A 12,191-nucleotide genomic window follows, 5' to 3' on the forward strand; every position below is an offset into this window, starting at 1 on the left:
AGCTATCCTGACTTTGTTCCAGTCCGCAGGATCACACAGAACGTCTGCTATCTGTCATGGTAGATCTTCTGTCCTGACAGACGAGGAGCTGCGACGCTCGGCGACACGGACGTGATAAAACCCGCCACCTGTTTCTGCTGCTTGTGTATTTCTGCAGGAATGTGAACTGCACACACCTCAATTCGCCGTGTGCAATAAATCCATTTGAAAAAGAGCAGCTGGGGAATTAACATGGTGTTCAGGTTCAAGAGAAAAGAACCACAAAAGCTCGACATGCTTCCGGCGTCCGGCCAGCAGCCATCGGACGGTTTTCACCACAACACTGAGCGAAGCAGTCAACCTCCAGCCTCCTCCACCATTTACTGCCTCAGTGCCCCCGAAAGCATCCTGTGGTGGTGGTGGTGGTGGTGGGGGGGGGGGGGGGGGTGACCCCTCTCTCTCGCTCTCAAACACACACACGCACACACACACACACACACACACACACACACACACACACACACACACACACACACACACACCAGCCCATCTGAGGTTACTGCTCCTGGGCTGATAAGCCAAAACAAAGAGACCTCGAGTTATACTCCCTCACCCAATACATCATGTGACATTTTTACAAAGCTCAACTTCCTGCATTGTTGTCACTTCTTCGTGACCCCGGCTTGAACCCCTAAAGGACTATTAATGTCACCCCCACCACAATAACACAACCTGTGTTGAATAAAAGACATTGCCTTTAAATACATGCGTCGTGTCAAACAGCTCTTCAACAAGATGAAGCAGAACATTTGACGGAGACGACAAACACTTATTTTTGTGATTCGGTGGCTCATAAACACACAATAAGGCCTCCATGTCCCTGCTCCCCCATCCTCTGGTTATTCTGACCCTCGCCCTGAAACAAGGTACGAACGCAGCCGAGCAGGAAGTGCTCAGGACAGCGGGATGGAGAACAGAGGGACAGACTGCAGTGGGTGTGGGCCTGCATGGGCTCCTGAGGGAGCCTGAGGGAAGTGGACGCAGACAAAAGCTCCAGAGATGAGAGACGCAGTCGGGGGGGAAAGGTGCAGTGCAGTTCAACACTCCACCCAGAGCTCAGGTCTTCCTGTTATCCAACCATGGCGAGACTCAAACATCAGATCTGGGAACACTGAATGTAATCAGACTACTGTCAGACCTGGAAACCAGGCAGAGCTCCACACAATAATTTTGAATTTACCTTCAGATGAATTGTATTCATATTTTCTACAACGTAAGGCTAAAAGTCATCCACCCTTCTCAACATTATTGTTTATAAATCAGACGTGAATTAAACACCGGTCAGTGTCGGCGTTCGTCCGTCAAAAATTGTTGCGTTTTTGAAAACAGCTTCCAAGGTGGAACTTTTCGAACGCGCTCCAACTCCGTCACCGTATAGACGGCGGAAACGCTGCTCCCGTGCATACGCAGCACGGCTGTAGTAAATACTTCTTCTGCCCATGCTCAGTAGAGGGAGAATAAGAACAGTGTTTCCTCCAGAGGGTTATGACTCTCGGTCCAGATTCTCCTTATAGTTGACAGTCCAACTTGGTCGTCTGTCCACTAGAATGTCCATGTTCTCCCATTGTTAATGCTTAGAGCTTTTTGTTCTCTGCTGCATGTGGGTGTGGTTTCATTACAAAACAGCACCCGCTAGTGGCCAAACATGAAAACAACATCGTTTTTTAAGTGTTTCTGCCATTGCTGTGAAAACAGACATCGTTTTCAGATCGTTGCTGTTTAACGTGAAACTTTTCTGAAAAGAAAACTCAAAAACGATGAGTTTGCGCTTGAAAAGTTATCATGCGAACGGGGCCTCAGATTTGCCGGATCTTGGAGTCGATCTCATCCGACTGTGAGAGAAGGAAAGGTGGACCCAGGTCAAGGTCAGCAGTCCACCATGTTTCATAGACAGACAGACAATCAATCGCTCTCACAGTCACATCAATATTATACTACCATTGATAGTATCCAACTATCTCATTGAACTGCAGGAGGAAATCAGGCACTGACAGGTTGAACATGTAAAAAAACCCTCCACCTGCTGCTGTTCCTGACTTTTTTTTTTCTTCTAAATAAACTATCAATACGGTCTGAAAGGGCTTGTAAGATTTTTTTTCTTTTTCCATATGCACGCCGCCAAACTATAGAGTAGATCTTGTCATGCTCATCCTCCTCGTCGGACCTGTCTTCTCATGGATTCCTCATCAAATCGTTCCCACAAGCCGCTCGACAGCTGCTGGTTGTGACATTGATGTGAATGTGAAACAGTGGCTGAGATGCTCTGAACTGAAATCTCCCTCCTGGCTAACAGCCTCGGAGGCTCTCATAACCCTCGGGGCTTTCTTGGCATTCAGGTTCTGAGAAGATGGAGAAAACGCATCACTTGGTCTGGAACGAAGGGATGTTGCCTGCGAATCAAACAAGTTTTTGAGGTCCAAGAATCTGCAGTGGCAAAAGGAAGTTATTACACTGGTGTCCAGTCGTCATCTCAGAGACAGAAAAAAAATCATGTTTCACACAAGTAAAATATCATTTTGTTGTATAGAAATGACAAATCAATTGTACTCTCTGGCTGGCAAGAGGCTCCAATACAAACCATCAAGCAAATTGCAAAGATTTCAAAGAAAGCATTGAATAACACAACACGATTTTTAAGAGTAGTGACACAACACAACACTGAGACCAGAGCTGAGATGTCGGTGATGCTCCCATGAAACATAGCAAACTAGCATTAGCCTCAAAGCGATGCTGTCAGGGGGAGTTTGTAAAAACATGCACGCAAACGACTTCAAAAGGCAACAGTTATAGAGGAATTTTGGACATTTCACTGTATTTTGCGTTATTTAAATTGGGTATATATTACGATTGCAGTAATTATTCGTACTAATTGTTCAAATATAAAAATATATATCGTTTTATAATACGTATACTCTGCACCACAACAAAGAAGAGCATTAAAATTGAAATTTAAAGGTGATTATGGCATGATTTGTCTGGCGCAGCCCACCCAAGATGAAGTCACAGCCTGTATGTGGCCCCTCAACTAAAATGTGTTTGAACCCAGAGTTTAAACAATCAAGGGATTTTTTATTATATTTTTTAAACTTAACCTAATATTGTAAAAAAAAAAAAACGTCCTTCTAAAATTGAGCTGAAATGACTCAGAAAAACTGTTCGGTAAGCCAGATGTGATGCAGAAACAAGTCTTGTATTTCACTGTACTTCATTTCTTCCACACACAGATTGTTTTTCCAGAGTGATAAACCATTTGACTGCAACTAAACACCAGGCCGACTTCCCGTGACTCAGTGGTTGTGAATCTACTTCATCTCAGCTCCAGCTGAAAGTGGCTTTATCATGACCACACTCTGGCGTCTCAAAGTTTCCCAGCTGACGATTCCCTGTTCCCATAACACCCTGCAACAGCTGGGCAGAAGTATTTCCAAGAGGAAAACTGAATGTCCAGGTCTGAGGACGTGCTAACTCGCCGTGCACTGGCCGTCATCTCGGGGCCAGAAATATTACATCCAACGATACACTTGACGCCCTGCTACTCGTTTGCACTCTTTTTTTAAGCTTTAACTCAGGCTGGACCCTCTGCAATGGGCAATTTGGGGAGAATGACTCGCACAGAGTGTCCTCTAATTCTCAGAGTGCGGTCAGCTCTACAGAGGAGTGGGCAGTTTGGGTGGGTCGAGAGGTCAAGGCAGAATAGAGAACAAGAGCGGAGCGGAGCGAGAGCATGTTTATCTGGCCATGTTATCCCTCTGAAGTACTGAGGGGAGGAGAGCGAGGAGCACCCTTTGTTCCTCAAGAGCCTGCAGATGGCTGTAATCCCTTCCAAAATGCGCACTGAAAATCAATCAAGACAGGGTGGACATGGTGCATGAGTGTGGAGGCAGGCGACGCCTCGCTCAGGGAGGGGGTCCCGCAAAGAAGCTCCAGTTGGGTCAAACAAGCGTTCTTTGCTACTTTCCCGCCAAAACAAGAAGTATTGTAAGGAAAGACTGAGGGAATGAATCGAGACTCCCTTCAATGAGGGCCGAACACAGCTGCCATCTCCTCACTGGATCCTGAGAACGACACAAACACACTAACGCTGACATCATTCTTTAATAATGACGCTGGATGGATGGATGGATGGATGGATGGATGGATGGATGGATGGTTATTAATTGTGGCCTCCCAGAACTTGAAATGCATACCAATGTTCAAAATATTAAACACATTTCACATCTTGATATTTCTTATTCATACTCTAACCGGTTTCTATCAAGTGATTAAGTTCTATTTGGTCAATAAATAAAAAAAACTCAAATGTCAAGAGGACAAATTCACGAAAACACTTTAATGAAAACTGGATCAATGCATCTAGTCTCAAAACATCAACGTCTCCAACAATAAAAAGTCTGTAATCACAGAGGAATATTTTTCACATGGCATTTTACTTTGCGTTTGACTTTTATGATTATTTACAGATAGTCATGACATGTTTTTCTCTCAACAATTAAAGACATGTGTTAACCTTCGGGCTGTTTAACCTTCTTCTTCTACTTCTTTTGGGTTTAAATTGCTGTTAAACCCAAATGAAGTAGAAGACGGAGACCAAGAAGAACCTTTACCCCTTTAATAACAACCATAATGTGACATGGCCATTGGTGAAAACGAGTTTCACACTCCTCTCTGGGTGAATCTGCAGAGATTTTCTTTCCAGCAACGCAAATAATGATTCAAACTGATACGATTTTTTTTTTTTTTTATGTTTTTCCTCCAGTTGAGCTAAAACTCTTCATCTCTCCGTGGAATCCCTCTCTTCATGTGTCTGACGTCAGTGGACACTAAACCGCAGACAGAGAGTCTGAGACGCACCTGTTTTTCGCTGTAACCCAAATAACCAACCAAGAGGATTGCAGTTTTTTTGTCCTGACAGTGAAGACAAAAAGGAGAAACTTCCCTCACAGATTAGCTGAGCGCTCTCTCTCTCTCTCTCTCTCTCTCTCTCTCTCTCTGTTCCAACCATCATAATGTTGAACACTGCGCCGCACGCCGGCCTCCCCTGCTGCAGCGACGTCTTCCTGCTCGGAGAAGCGGTCTAGGGTTACCTCCACAGAGACGCTGGGCACTCCGCCTATTGTTCTGATTGTTTATTAAGGAAAGACGGAGGCAGGAACGAAACTACCTCTCTCTGGGGTTTTGTTGTGTTACTAGTATCTCCTTGCATCGTTCTACAGCAAAACACAGCTTGAAGGCAAAAGTAATCAACAGACAGCTGCTTCACGGGCCACTGAGAGTCGTGAAAACAGGATATTTAATATGTGGCGTATTATGTAATGCCTCGTCTGTACGTGTCAGGGAAAACTACTTGGTTTGTTTTTTTAATGTAGAAATTGGTGACATTACGCTTCTTTGAACAAATGATCATATTTGGTTTTGCAAACTGACCTGCACAGATCACATGAATGGAATTATGCAAAACATTGACGAGGAGCAGAAGAAGAAGAAGAAGAAGAAGAAGAAGAAGAAGAAGAAGAAGAAGAAGAAGAAGAAGATTTCCACGTTCCTAGGTGGCGCTGTGGAGCCATTTTGCCCCGCCCATGTTCAGCAGCACATAATTTGGTACCATATTTCATCCTCCGAGGCCAAGCCATTGATTTTACATGAATTCTTCAACATTTCCAGGTGGCGCTGTGGAGCCATGTTGCCCTGTCCATGTCTGACAGGCTGTTGGTCAGCTCCAGAGGTTCAACCAGCAGCAGATCCAGAAGCTCAATTCAATTAAACTTTATTTATATTGCACCAACTACAACAAAGTCATTTCTGGACACTTTTAAAGTGAAAACCTAACAAATCCACATGAGCAAGCATAAGTGACTGGGGAAAGGAAAAACTGAGAGGGAGAGTGAGAATGAGAGAGAGAGAGAGAGAGAGAGAGAGAGAGGGAGAGAGAGAGAGAGAGAGAGAGAGAGCACAGACTACAGTAGAGAGAGAGAGAGAGAGCGAGAGAGAGCACAGACTACAGGAGAGAGAGAGAGAGAGAGAGAGAGAGAGAGAGAGAGAGAGAGAGACTGGCAGAGAGGCAATGTTGTGACATGAACTCCTGACACATGTCCAGTGAAGAAGAAAAGAAGTTCAGTGTCGGTCCTCCAGCAGTCTAACCAGCTCACTTGTTTGTAATCTTTTGTCAGATTTCCCAGCAGGGCTCCAGTGTGGGTCTGCAGCTCACTGCAGGACCTGCGTCTGTCTGTCAGACCCGACATATCAAAGTTCAGAGGGACGCCACAGACACGCCCCTTGATGGAAAGTCACAGATTTCACCAAGAATCATCAACAAGTTTTACTCTCACAATTTGAGGTTAATGCGGTCAAATAGTTAATAGGAACACTTTTTCACAATTGTATTATCTTCCCTGTTGCCAGCGGGTGGCGTTATGTTTGAGTATGGATATTTACATATTGATTTCTTCAGGGGAGGTCTTGGATAAAGAATGTAAAGCTTTAGGACCATTGCAGTGCCAGCATGTAGAGCAGAGTGACACATCACTTCCTGTTTCATAGTGAACCGTCAGGTATTCATTGGAGCACCATGGCCACGCCCCTTGAGATTATAGTGACATTTTGATCACTTTTCATCTTGAAGGCCTGTTGTACATACTGGACACATTTCAAGTCTCTGAAAGCAGACTTAGCCCCAAGGAGGACTGTGCTTCACACGTTTTACCCATAACCCAAAATGGCAGACTTCCTGTTGGGTTTAGAGTGTGGGCGTCAGTGACATTTTCAGGCGGCCCAACATGATGCATATGTCCACCAAATTTCTTGGACGCAGGTGAAACTTTTTGCCCGCTTTTTGATGTTAAAAATGTGAAGACAATGTAGGGGGGCGCTTTGGAGCCATTTTGCCAGACACTTGCGCAATGACCATAAAATCTAAAATGTCTGCCAATTCTGACGTGTGTGAAAAGGTTCAAGCTTTGAGCACGTTTTGCCTATAATAATAATAATAATAATAATAATAATAATAATAATAATAATAATAATAATAATGATAATAATGATAATAATAATAATAATAATACACTGAGACACAAGCTGAGATGTCATGATGAAAGCTAGCAAACTAGCATTAGCTGTCAGGGTGATTTGGTAAAAATACCCATAATGCAACAGCGATAGGAGAAGTGTTTTGGACATTTCCCTGTATTTTGCACCAGAATGTTTAATTGAAATTGGCTTTATGTTGAGATTGAAGTCATTTTCAGTAGGAATTGTTTGGTTTTATAGACACAGACATTTTCAGCACGTAGACGGACAAAAACAAAGAAAAACTTCATGTTTAAATTCAAAGGTTATTATGTCACTATTTTACCGGTCCAGCTCAGTCGAGCTGAAATCGGTCCGTATGTGGCCCCTGAACTAAAATGTGTCTGACATTCTGATTTAAAGTCTTAAGGTTTCTTGTTAACACACTGGGATTGAGGTTTTCAACTAATTCTATAACTGTAAAAGTTTAAAGTTTGTGGTAGAATTTCACAATTCCATAACAACGTACAGCTAATATTTGATCTCAATTATCTTGTTTCCAAGAAGAAAGAAAAAAAGTATCCAATGTTTATAACAGAGTTAACCATTAAATACAAATACCAAAGAATATTATTTGAGGTGTAATCTTTAATATGTTGAGCAGGAGTGACCGTGGGCGAGGGGAATTGTCCCTGTGCTTCTAGGGTTTCTAATCCAAAATGATGGAAAGATCATGATTATGAACAACAGTTCAGGGAAAGTCAAACCTAAATGTATCACCAGGATGTTAAAGCTTCGGCACATCAGACTGAAACCACAGGAATATTTCTGAGGGGGAACTTCATGTTTAACAGTGTCAGCTCGTTGAAAGAGGGATTTTTCCTTTTAATAATGATCAAATGAAACTTTTCCCTTGCACACTAGCGACACGTTTGGAATGTGACTAAGTGATACTAAGTAGCCGCTGAGAGCAAAAACAAAAAGGAAGTAACCAGCGGAGCCATTTATGCATCATATGTGCTGAAAGTCAGACAGTATGTTTATATCCAACAAAGTGCACTCACACACTGTGTGTCCGTCCGAGCTCCCTTCGCTCTGCACTCATTTCGGGGGAACATGTGCGCTGGAATTCTCCCCCAATTAAGACAGGGATTATCTGGGTCCAGTGTGGGAACCGGCCGAGTGTGGGAAAGCGCAGCTCTGTCTCTCTCTCTCTCCTTCTCTCAGCGACACTCAGCCTCATTCTCACTCGCTCCCGTTCATCCAGCCGCCTCCCTCCCGTCTTTTCTCACCCTGACTAGAGCTCTTCCTGCCCTTTTGTCAATTCGTATTCCTCCACATACTCTCTTTTTGGCACATTTTGCCGTCTGACAGGTCTCAGCTAACCCTGCATCAAAATATAGGTTTTTTAAAAAAAAAAATGTATTACTGATAATTATGCATCCAGTGCTCGTTTCTTTTTGCCACCCAGGAACTCTAGAGCTTTCAGTCCTGATTCTTTAAGGTTTTCTGAAGTGCACAGCTCTTGTGTTCCCCCCTTCCCTCCTCCCTCTCAGTGCCTCTCCAGGCCTTCATGCTGAAAGCTTGTCTGGAGGGAAGCTGAGGACTCTCGCATGAATAGTCTCAGACTGTCAGATTGAAAGAGGGGGTGAAAAGACAGCTCATCAGAAAAGACAGGTGTCTCCAGAATCAGACAGTTACAGTCTACATTGGCATTTACAGAGCAAATCTCTGTAACAGTAAAAAAATAAAAAAATAAAAAAAAAGAAGATTTGCAGCAGAACCTGTAAAAGTGGATGGGAACCGGCCAAACATCCATGAGAACATCCTGGCTGGACTGGATTTTTCCATTGTCACAGCGTTTCTTTCTCATGACTGTGCAATCCTCTCACCATCCCACCAGATTCTTCTCCACATTCCTCCTACTCACTGCCACCTTTTCTTCCCCGTTCCCACTCCGCCTCGCTTTTCCTTACGTTCCCATAAATCCCTCCGCTGTGCACTCCTCCACACAAGGCTTGTCCGTTCCAATTACAGCCGGGCCGTCCGGCCCCCGGCTCACACTCAGCTCGCTCTCATTAAGCCTGTATCAATTAGGCATTAACCTCCTGAAACAAAGGGCCTCTTGAAGAGCGGCCCATCGCGGGCCATGTGAGGGACTTCCTCTGCACCGCTACACTCTGCTTCCCATCCTCGGGACGACACATTCATCCAACCTTTTTCACCCACTTTCCCACCACCAAAACAAATCTGTGTCCAAAGTAACACCAAGCAAACAGAATAGAGCACAGACAGTGTGGGTTTATGTGAGTCTTTCTGCAAAATCACTGAAATCACACTGCAAATGTGTGTATTTTCAATGGTTTTGTTAGAAAAAAGTATATTTTAAATATTGGTGTTTTCCTATAACAGAAATGTAAATATTAAGTTGCATTTTTAGGTCAAAGCACAACAATGAAAATGTTCTTTCTTGATGCTCACAGTCAGACACAAGTCCATTCCAAAAGAGTTGGGATGAGGATTATGACCAGTGTTGCCACAGTAACCTTGAAAAAGTAATCCAGTTACTGTTTACTCGTTACTCCTTTAAAAAGTAACTAAGTCACTTTACTGATTACTTGCTTTTAAACTAAGTTAGATTATAAGTTACTTTCTTAGTTACTTTGAGCAGCTGCCGACAACACCCCCCACCTCTCAACATAAAAATGACAACCAGTCTTTCCAGAAAAGGGGGCGGGGCTTCCTGCCAGTATATCTTTGTACTCAGGAAAATTACAAAAATAGTGTAGTATCTCTGTATTTGTGTTTTTGATGCAATGATAATGTTTAATGATGACCTGTTGGTTCAGATTCCTTTGTGTTACTTGAACACACCGTTGCCTGTGATTGGCTGTGTGTGTGTTTCCGGTTTCGGTCCGGACCAATCAATGAGCCGTGTTTCTTCTTTACTTCCTCTCTCGTCTGTGTTTGTTTCAGGCCACAGCGCCCCCTAACCAGCAGCTGGTGTAACTGAGTAACATTTTCCAGGCAGTTTGATCTGGTCTCATAAATGAATGAGAACTCCACGGTACACAGTACATGGTACACAGTACACGGTACATGGTACACGGTACAAGGTACACAGTACAGAGTTTACCAGTCCATCAGAGGGCAAACACAGACTCTCACATACTTCAAATGTAGATTCTCCAGTTAACCAGACGTCCAAGTCTTCAGATTCTGAGAGAAAAGGTTGAGGAGAAAAATCGCCCAGAAGTTATTTCACTGAGAGGTGAGAGAAAGATTACCCATCATACATCACCACCCAATATTCAATTTGTTTTAATTGTGAATCAGTAGAAAAATGTGATTTGTTCCAGTTTAAGCTACAAGTGTAATCAGATTACCTGTGTGTTCACCGCGGATTCAAATCAAGTTTAGTTGTGACCTGCATCACATGGACTATGTTGTTCAATAAGAAATGAGTCAAAGCACGCACACTGGGAGACGTGTTCACATAATCACTTTTATTGAATTTGTTCCAACAGAGAGATACGATCGTCACAATGACATGAACGAATAAAGAACAGCCTCAGATTCAGTCAGTGGATCAATCCCATGATGCTTTGCACAGGATGTAGTCACACACGACCCCAGCCTCAGCTTTACCTGGAGGCTTGTTGTGTTTCTTTTGAAAACTCAAAAAAAACATCTCCTTGTTCAGAGTCGAATCAGGAAGAGTCCAGAAGACTGCAGGTTGAAGGTTGAAGTCCGAAGTACTGGGTCTTCCTCTGTGGAGTTTGCATGTTCTCTGTGTGTGCATGAACGTTTTCCTCCACACTCCAAAACAAAAGCTGTTCGGCTCTAAATCGCCTGTAAAAGGTGCAGTTTGTCTCAGAATAGTGTGAATGAAGACTTCCATGGCGATGCCATGGAACGGACATGCAATAAGCAGAATTTCACCCCAACTTGGAAATCACGACAGAAACTAGGGAGAACAATATTTTGACTGTCACTGTCATCTCGCGGTCACAACAACTCAGCTCTGGAGATGTTCTGAAGTGGCTCAAGTACAAAGTCGGGAGGAGTTTCTGCGAATGATTTTCCAGTGGAAATTAAAAAGAAAAGAACAAATAGTGTCTGGGCACATCGCTGCCTTCCTTCTGCGCCACATGGAGGGTCATTTTTTATGTTGTTCCCCACACGAACATAGTGCAGTCTCTGCTTCACATGAAGGAACAAAGTGCAGATTTCGGGTTTGAGAGTTTATTCATGATTGGAATCAACGTCCAGTGGTCGTTAACGTTTAATGACTGGAGAGTAATTTTGTTTTGGTAACTGGACTGTTTCACGTTAAAGCGACTGCAGGAGTCACCATCAAACATTTGTACCATATGAATCTAATGTAATATTTTTTATTATCAGTGGATGAAAAGCCAAGAAGTCAGGGTATTCAACAGGCTCCAGCTTTTGGGAGGAAAAAAAAAAAAAAAAAAAGACTGGCCCTTTGCCTCAGAAACCAGCTGTGGAGAAACAGACGGCAACAATTTCACCGCGCGATGATGCATATTTACCCTGCTCTTTATTTACTCATGTAATGTGGAGGAGTTTGCAGAGGCGCCTGCACACTGTTTGGCTCCGGCAACGTAGCCCGGTTGTGGTTTTCCCACAGATGCTCCAGTGAGAGGAGGACCCCCCCCCCCCCCCAAGCAGGCACCCAGCATTTTGGCACAGTGACTATGTTGGCACCGGCCCAGGCCGAACACCCCCACCTCTTTTCCCAGGGCCCCGGGAGTGTAATACATTACTTACAAAATCCCACTTCCCATTCCTCTCAAACTTTCACACCCCTGACCCCCCACCCCCCCCCCCCCACCCCACACCCCCGGCATGCCCTCTGAAAAGGGAATTGGGGTGACATGCGTACGACTCTTTCCACTGCCTGTAGTTTTCCCATCACTCCCCACAGGATCTCAGCTGTAACATTTATTCAATTCTCTGTCAAAAACAAGCTGGATTTCATTTAAAAAAAAACAACAACATTATAGTTGTTTAGTATAAGAGGTTTGGTGATTCTGACGACCTGCCTGCAGCAAGTTATGGCACCGATCCGAGCCACTGAACTCACGAGAGAGAAATGCAGTTCTTTCACTCTTTAAAGGGATTTAAAG

Source organism: Lipophrys pholis (genome assembly GCF_963383615.2).
Source record: "Lipophrys pholis genome assembly, chromosome: 1".
NCBI lineage: Eukaryota > Metazoa > Chordata > Actinopteri > Blenniiformes > Blenniidae > Lipophrys > Lipophrys pholis.